Source organism: Leptonychotes weddellii, chromosome 5 (assembly GCF_054177405.1).
Source record: "Leptonychotes weddellii isolate Sample4059 chromosome 5, ASM5417740v2, whole genome shotgun sequence".
Classification (NCBI taxonomy): Eukaryota; Metazoa; Chordata; class Mammalia; order Carnivora; family Phocidae; genus Leptonychotes; species Leptonychotes weddellii.
The window spans coordinates 105206692-105214678 of NC_138373.1; positions in this window are offsets into that span (position 1 = coordinate 105206692).

Sequence of the window (7987 nt, forward strand, 5' to 3'; positions counted from 1 at the left end):
ACATGTCTTTCTCTGTTTGACTTATTTCACTCAACATAATACCCTCCAGTTCCATCCACGTCGTTGCAAATGGCAAGATCTCATTCCTTTTGATGGCTGCATAATATTCCATTGTATATATATACCACATCTTCTTTACTGAGCACTATTTTCTAAAAGCTCAGCTAATTGGCCTCTAAGTCATCCTGAGGGGTGAGTATACTAAAGACTGCCCTATAGGCTATCAAAGAGGGGGGTTGTTTCACTCAGGGAATGTTTCCTCTAACTCAATCCCTGCTCCTGTAGCTTCATTCTATTTCCCTGTGGTTTTTATTTCCTCATAAAGAGTGAAGGATAGCTGCTGGTGGTCCTGTGAGTAATAATTCTCAGAGCTCTGAAGTCCATCATGCTGTTGAAGACAGCTATCCCCCAGTCCCCATAATTTCACATTAGAGTGGACTTAACTCCAAGTGTTGCTCAGTAGAGGCTAAGAGCCATAATGTAAGTGAGTCCACTCTTTCTCATTCTCTGAATCCGTAAGACCTATTAGCCTTGCAAAAAGCTACTGGCCTGCCTGCCAGTGGTGAGTGTGGACTTGAATAGAGAGTCAGGGAGGACAGAAGGCTTGTGGCCTGGTTTTACCCATCCTTTCAACTTGCCCTCCTCTCTCTCACCTCCTAGCCTGCTTCCCTGGACTTATGACCCTTTCCTTGCTTCTCTCCACAGATCTAAGTTCACTCCTATTTCACTGTCTTCTCCTGCAGCTCCTTGCAAAACACACATGGAGACACTCACATGGAATCTTGTGCATAACCCTTCATTTTAATCCTTTACTCCCTGACTTGGCTTCTCTTGATTTAGTTTCTCCATAGCTTTCTAGCACTTACCTCTGGAGTTCAGTAAAGTGCCTCCTGGTCTGTCCTTGTCTCCCTTTATTGTAGTCCCTGTGTCATGTGTGCCATCCCATCTCCACCATGAGACTGGACTCGATCTGTGGGAAGGGACTGCTTCTTCTCCTGCTGCCGGATTTCCCTCTACCTCCTGAACACAAGATGGTCATCTCAGAAGTGACTGGCCTACACCTCATCTGATGATTGTCCAAGTCAGCAAATTATTTCTTCAATTCCTACTTAAGTTCTTGCTCTACTTTTGGATATAAACCCAGCATTTCTCAGGAGCAATTTTTTTTTTTTTTGCTTATGACATTAGCTCAGGGTGATAAGGGAAGTGTGAGAGAGAAAAAATATGATTCTAAGGATGAACACAATTTCTTGGGCCAATTAACTGAGGCAGTTCACATGTTTATTATGTTTAAACTATTGGGTGATTAATCTAGGGAGTTTTATAGACAGTTTAGTACTCTACCAGCATAAGGAATTAGCCAGTTTATATAAAAAGAGAGAGAAAGAACACTGAGATATATCTGCATCTGATGATGAATATGGCAAATGAAAGATGGGGACATTAGAAAAATTTCCATAAATTGTATAGTTCAGAATGTGGGTACAAATAGTCAACTCATAAATATTGGCATGTAAATTATCTTCAGAAAATTTAAAATCCTAATCTGACTGTTCCTTGCCTGTCAGCATGCGATGGCCACCCTACCCCTGTTATTCCCAAAGTGGCATTGCAAACCCATTCCAATGATGCTTATGTAAATCATAATGGCTCAGGTAAACTCCTTGGGCAAAGCCAAATTTAAAAATTAGTCTGATAATTTCTAATATTTCACTGTCCACTTCATTTTATTAGCACAGTTGATCAAGAGTTGCTTAAGATTAAACCAAGACTATTTACTGAGTGCCTGGAGAGGCATGGCAGGAGTGTCAAGGTGAGGTCAGTTCACAGGCCACAAAAGAACGAACTTATGTTACTTGAAGTGGATGTGGCTCTATGGACCAGCCCTACACCTTTTCTGTCTACTGCCAGAAATGCCCATTCTGTCCCACACCTTTTTCTCTGACATGTAGCTGATTCAGTCTTTTTGACCTTGCCTTGCCTATTCTCTGCTTTTCCCCCCTCTGCCTTTTCAGGACTCCTACACATACATACTCACACGGAAAAACTCCCTTCTTTGTTCCTCTCTTTTGGTCACTAGATGCATATTCATAATGTTAAAAGTGCCTTCTGGTGTTGTCAATTCTGTCATGCAATTGATGATTTTAGTGGGGTGGGGGGGAAAGTGCTTTCCTGAAGGGGCTATTTGATTCAAATAGCCCAACATAGATCTACCAACAACTTGTTCTCTGTATGCCTTTGCCCCTATTATTTTGCCTCTCTGTAATCTTTCATTTATTCAACAAATATCTATTAGGTGCTTACTATAGACTAAGAATTATACTGTACTTATGGTTCAATGGTGACACGATATTGCTGTTTCTCCTAATTACCAGATATTTTAAAAAGCCTAATAAAGAAAGCTGTATTAGGAAAACAGCTGTAAGAAGAAGTTGATTTATTTTTCTTATCCCTGGAGGCTTTATTATTTGGGGGGGAAGGCAGTAGTGAGGTCAGAGACTTCTTCCTCACCTTAGCTCCTGCACTGCATAGTGGAGTAGGGGGGTTGCCTGTCTCATAGCCCCCTCTTCCCATACCTTCTCAACCCTATTTTCTTGCCCCAGGCCCCACCCCCAACCAAGAGGGAGGCTGTCACTGTAATTAAGCAGTCTGTAATCAACAAAGTCCCATTAAGAAATAATGAGGCCAGTAATGCAGTGGGTACTATTGATGGGGGATTAGTGAAACTCATGTGGTTTCCTCTAACTCCCCCACTTTCTGAGGAAGTGGGGGTGGAGAAACTGTTGACTCAGCACTCTTAGCATTAATGTCTGTGTTCCCCCTACACTCCCAAATTAACTTCCTTGCTGAAGGGGGAGGTGTTGGATGGGACACAGCTCCCCACTGTGTATGGGAGCGTCTTGCCGGTAGGGTCACATCACAGTCTTATCTGTATTCCCCATGCTTGCACATCATAAGTGCCTAATAAATGTTCCATGAATGCTGGGAGAGGGTGGGCTGAAAGCACAGGACCCAAGCGTCCTGCCGTCTTGCTTAAAACTTTCTCAAGTAGAATGTGGCTCCATTAGCATCTGGGTAAATATCCCCTTCAGGTTCTTAGTACTGAGGACCATGGGCTTTTTTCATTTTCTTCCCATATTGAATCCTGCCTTTATTGCAATTACCTGTTTATGAGTACATACATTCTTAGAGGACAATGACTGTTTTACATAGTTTTATATTCCCCTGAGTGTATATTGAGTGCTCCCTAGCCCCAGTGAAGCTCTCGTGCTTATCTTGCAGCAGCAAGGATTGGGGCTAGACATAAGAAAAAACTGCCATGCCAGAAAGTCAATGGACAGATCCCCAGAATATCCCTTTCTGTTAATTTTCCTGAGTCCAGTGGAACAATGAAAGCTACATTGAGGAATAATCAATCTAGAGGTTCATGAACAGCTTTATGTGATCTTCTCTGTCAAAGGACCTTGCTCTATATTAAGATGTTGTTCATCCACTTCCCTAAAGTGGATGGGGTCTAAAGAGGGTTTCTATGTGAAAGCAGGAGAATTATTTCTCAAAGCACCTTTCAGCCCAAAGCTCCTGGAAGCTCACGTAACCTTAGCATCCTCTTGAGCTTATAGTTTTTTGGTTTTGTTTTTGTTTTTCCCTCAGCCCAGAGATTAGAGCTGGATGGGCTAATCGGGCAACTAGAAGATAGAAGTTTATACAAATCATTTCTCTACTTTCACAATATTGCCTCTAAGTTGTACAACCTCTTCTTAAGCAAAGAAAAAGTTTATAACTTCTTTTAAGGTAGAAATCTCTTCTGAAGAAGGAGGCAATGTGGCATGATGATTAAAGGCACAACTTTCAAGTCACATAGGTCTGGGTTTCAATCCAGAAGAGTTCCAACTCACTCTCCTGTGTACTGGGGCAAGTTACTTAGTCTTATCTCTGAAATGGTGGTAAAAGTCCTACCATAAATGTTTGTGAGTGTTTAATAGGAAAGAAGGATGTAAAGTACTTCCTAGTACTGTGCCTGGCTGATGGTGAATTCTCAAAAATGGTAGTTAGGTAGAAAAAAGCTAAATTCACTTCAGTCCCTCCTTTTCTAGTATGTAATTTTGCCTAGATTTATATGAACTTTGTGATTGTTCTCATGTGCCCTTGTGTTTTGTTTCCCCACTTAGACTGTAAGCTCCTCTGGGACCTGGTATACTTTGATATAATTCTTTGATATTATTTGAATTCCACAGAACGTTTTAGGGGAGGGCCCCTGCCCAGGTACCAAATAATTATTGTTGGCCCACCTGCCAGTTTAAGTTCATGAAATCTATTATTTGATCTAATTTGATCAAATTGTCCCATTTAAGATATAGTTCATTCACTTCCCTTAAGTGCATCCAGTGGAGTCCAAAAAACTTATATGTGGTTTGAAGAAAACAGAAGATAGAAATATAGATGTACACTGCAGGTGGTAGGGAAGAGGAGAAAATCTATGCAATGAATAGGGCTGGATGAGAAAATTGGGCCTGTTAGACTTGGCTGAGCCCACACACTGAATAGAACCTTACAGGGCCGCAGTCATGAGTTTTGCTGGTCTGAAAACATGAACTCCTGGCCTGAAACCACAGCTGCAGTGTAATCCTGCAGGGGGTCATCTCTGTAATCCCCCCTGCAGGGGGTCATCTCTGTAATCCCCTTCCTTCCCCAAACTAGACTTCCCTTTTCCCTTGTTTCTTTTTGTGATGAGTTCCCTTTTCTCCTTGTCTGTTCATTTTTGCCATATCTGTGTATGTTCTCCATTTTTGGAATCATTTGCAGCAAATATTTTGTCTTGGCCCAGCTTGTTCCTGTTACCCTGCAACCTTGAGCTTGGCCATCTCCTTACTCTAGCATGTTGTGAGGCTAGAATGAAACAAACGCCTCCTGATATGTATTCTTCCTAAAGAAACTTTTCTTGCTAGATCAGACCCCTTCCCACACCACATCAGAAATCTCCTGTTTTGGGCGCCTGGGTGGCTCAGTTGGTTAAGCAACTGCCTTCGGCTCAGGTCATGATCCTGGAGTCCCTGGATCGAGTCCCGCATCGGGCTCCCTGCTCGGCAGGGAGCCTGCTTCTCCCTCTGACCCTCCCCCCTCTCATGTGCTCTCTCTCTCTCATTCTCTCTGTCTCAAATAAAAAAAAAAAAAAAGAAATCTCCTGTTTTGACTATCAGTATCATAGTTTGACTTAAAGGATGTGGAACTTAATCCCTGAGAATTTAGGAGATGTAGACATACCTGCTAGCCTTCATCCTCCCTACCCCATGATGTCAGCATTTGTATATTTGAGACATGTAGTAAAGAATATTTAGTGACACTGCTTACCATCATCTGGAAGCATATTGACCGGTTCCATGACATGTCCCACAAGGGAGTAGGTTGATTTAGACAGTAGAAGGCCTTTGCTATTCAGGATATGGGAATGGGGGAAATGGAGCCAGAAAATGTTTTATAGGACAGTGAAAGAAAAAACGGCAGAAACACCCAAAGTACACTTGACCTACTAAAAATAGGATATAAGGCCCCCCCAAAACTGAGACTTTTGTAACGTACATGATGTGTATTAAAGTCAAGAGTCTTCTGGCTGAAACAACATTTTTCTAGATAGATCTCCTGAGGCAAGGGAAAAAAAAGCAAAAATAAACTATTGGAGGACACCTGGCTGGTTCAGTTGGTAGAGCATGCATCTCTTCATCTCGGGGTTGTGAGTTTGAGCCCCATGTTGGGCATAGAGATTACTTAAAAATTAAAAAAATCTTTAAAAATAAACTATTGGGACTACATCAAAATAAAAAGCTTCTGCACAGCAAAGGAAACAATCAACAAAACTAAAAGACAACCTACTGAATAGGAAAAGATATTTGCAAATGACCTATCCAATAAAGGGCTAGTATCCAAAATATATAAAGAACTCCCACAACTCAACACCAAAAAACAAATAATCCAATTAATAAAATGGGCAGAAGACATGAACAGACATTTCTCCAAAGAAGAAATATGATGGCCAACAGATACATGAAAAATGCTCAACATCACTCATCATCAGGGAAATGCAAATCAAAACCACAATAAGATATGACCTCACACCTGTCAGAATGGTTAAAATGAAAAACTCAAGAAACAGCAAGTGTTGGTGAGGATGTGGAGAAAAAGGAACTTTCATGAACTTTTGGTGGGAAAGCAAACTGGTGCAACCACTGTGGAAAACAATACGGAGTTTTCTCAAAAAGTTAGAAATGGAACTACTCTACAATCCAGTAATCGCACTACTGAGTATTTACCCAAAGAATACAAAAACACTAATTCAGAAAGATGTATGCACCCTCATGTTTATTGCAGCATTATTTACAATAGCCAAATTTTGGAAGCAGCCCAAGTGTCCATCAATAGATGAATGGATAAAGAAGGTGTTGTATATATACAATGGGATATTATTCAACCATGAAAAATAATGAAATCTTGCCATTTGCAAAGACATGGAGGCTAGAAAGTATAATGCTAAGTGAAATAAGTTAGTCAGAGAAAGACAAATACCATATGATTTCACTCATATGTGGAATTTAAGAAACAAAACAAATGAACAAAGGAAAAAAAAAAAGAGACAAACCAAGAAACAGACTCTTAACTATAGAGAACAAACAGATGGTCAGCAGAGGGAAGGCGGGTGGGGGATGGGTGAAATAGGCGATGGGGATTAAGAGTACATTTATCATGATAAGCACTGGGTAGTACATAGAATTGATGAATCACTATATTGTATACCTGAAATGAATACAACACCGTATGTTAACTATACTGGAATTAAAATAAAATTTAAGTTTAAAAAAAGCCAAAAGGCCCCTGCTTTCAAATAGGCGTATTCCTAAGCCTAGCAAACAAAGAATCCATGACACCTGTTGTGCTAGGAAGTTCTTCTGAAGTCTAACCTTAATCCTTCCAGTACTTTTTCATTTGCCTGTGGTAATGTGTTGCTTTGTAATTGTTCTTGGGTTGCTTTTATTGTGTGTGTTTTGCCTTCACAGGTAAACTCCTGGGCAGGGCCTGACTCTTCAGAGGAATTTTTTAATCTCCCCGCAGAAGTGCCTATGTCAAGACCATGCTAGAGCAGAAGCTCAAGAGCAGTGATTAACCAACCACACTTGAAAGCCCAGAAAATAAAACAATCAACATCCTACATCTGAGGACTTTGCTCCTAAGACATAATCCAGCCATTTCCTTTTCATAAGACAAGTGTTGACTGAAGGGGTCGGTGTGTGATTTTGAGGCAAAAGGGTAGACGGAGCTGCAGGACTCAGGTACTGCTTTGCCTTGTATCTGAGGCTGTGAAAGGGGAAAAGAAGTGAACGCTTCTTTGATATGGCTGAGCCAGCAGGAGAGAAAGAGCTTTAAGATTCAGTGCAGAGAGGCTAAATGGAGCCTACTGCAGAGCAAGTCAACTACCCTAGTTTTAGTCTGTTCCCATTCCTTGCCATTCCCACCTGTAATTCTGTCTTGGCAAGAACCCCACACTGAATGTTCTCAAAGTACTTTGTAGACCTTAATTAGTTCCGTGGGAAGTAAGGCAAAACTAAGCCTTCATTCTGCCCACAGAGATGATGGCAGTGGGGGTGGAGGGAAAGTAAGGAGAAGATGGACAAGCAGAGCAGCTGGGTGATTACTGAACGCTACGTGTACATGAGGAGCTGGACTAAAACCCTTGAGTCCTGAGTCCCGGGAAATAGTTCTTAGCATTCCAGATTCCTAAATAGGTAGTGGGTTCATCCTACTAACCTACTTTGTTAGGGTGCTGTTGATGAATCTATCCTAGATGATAGGTTTGGAAGATTGTTAAGGAAAGCATATCATTAAATCCCTACTCACCTGCTCCTTGACCAATAGCCCTGGAGGGAAGTGGGTGTTAGCCAGAACTGGAGGGCCTCCACTTCAATGGAATGGACTGAGATTCAGCAACAGGAGGAATTTT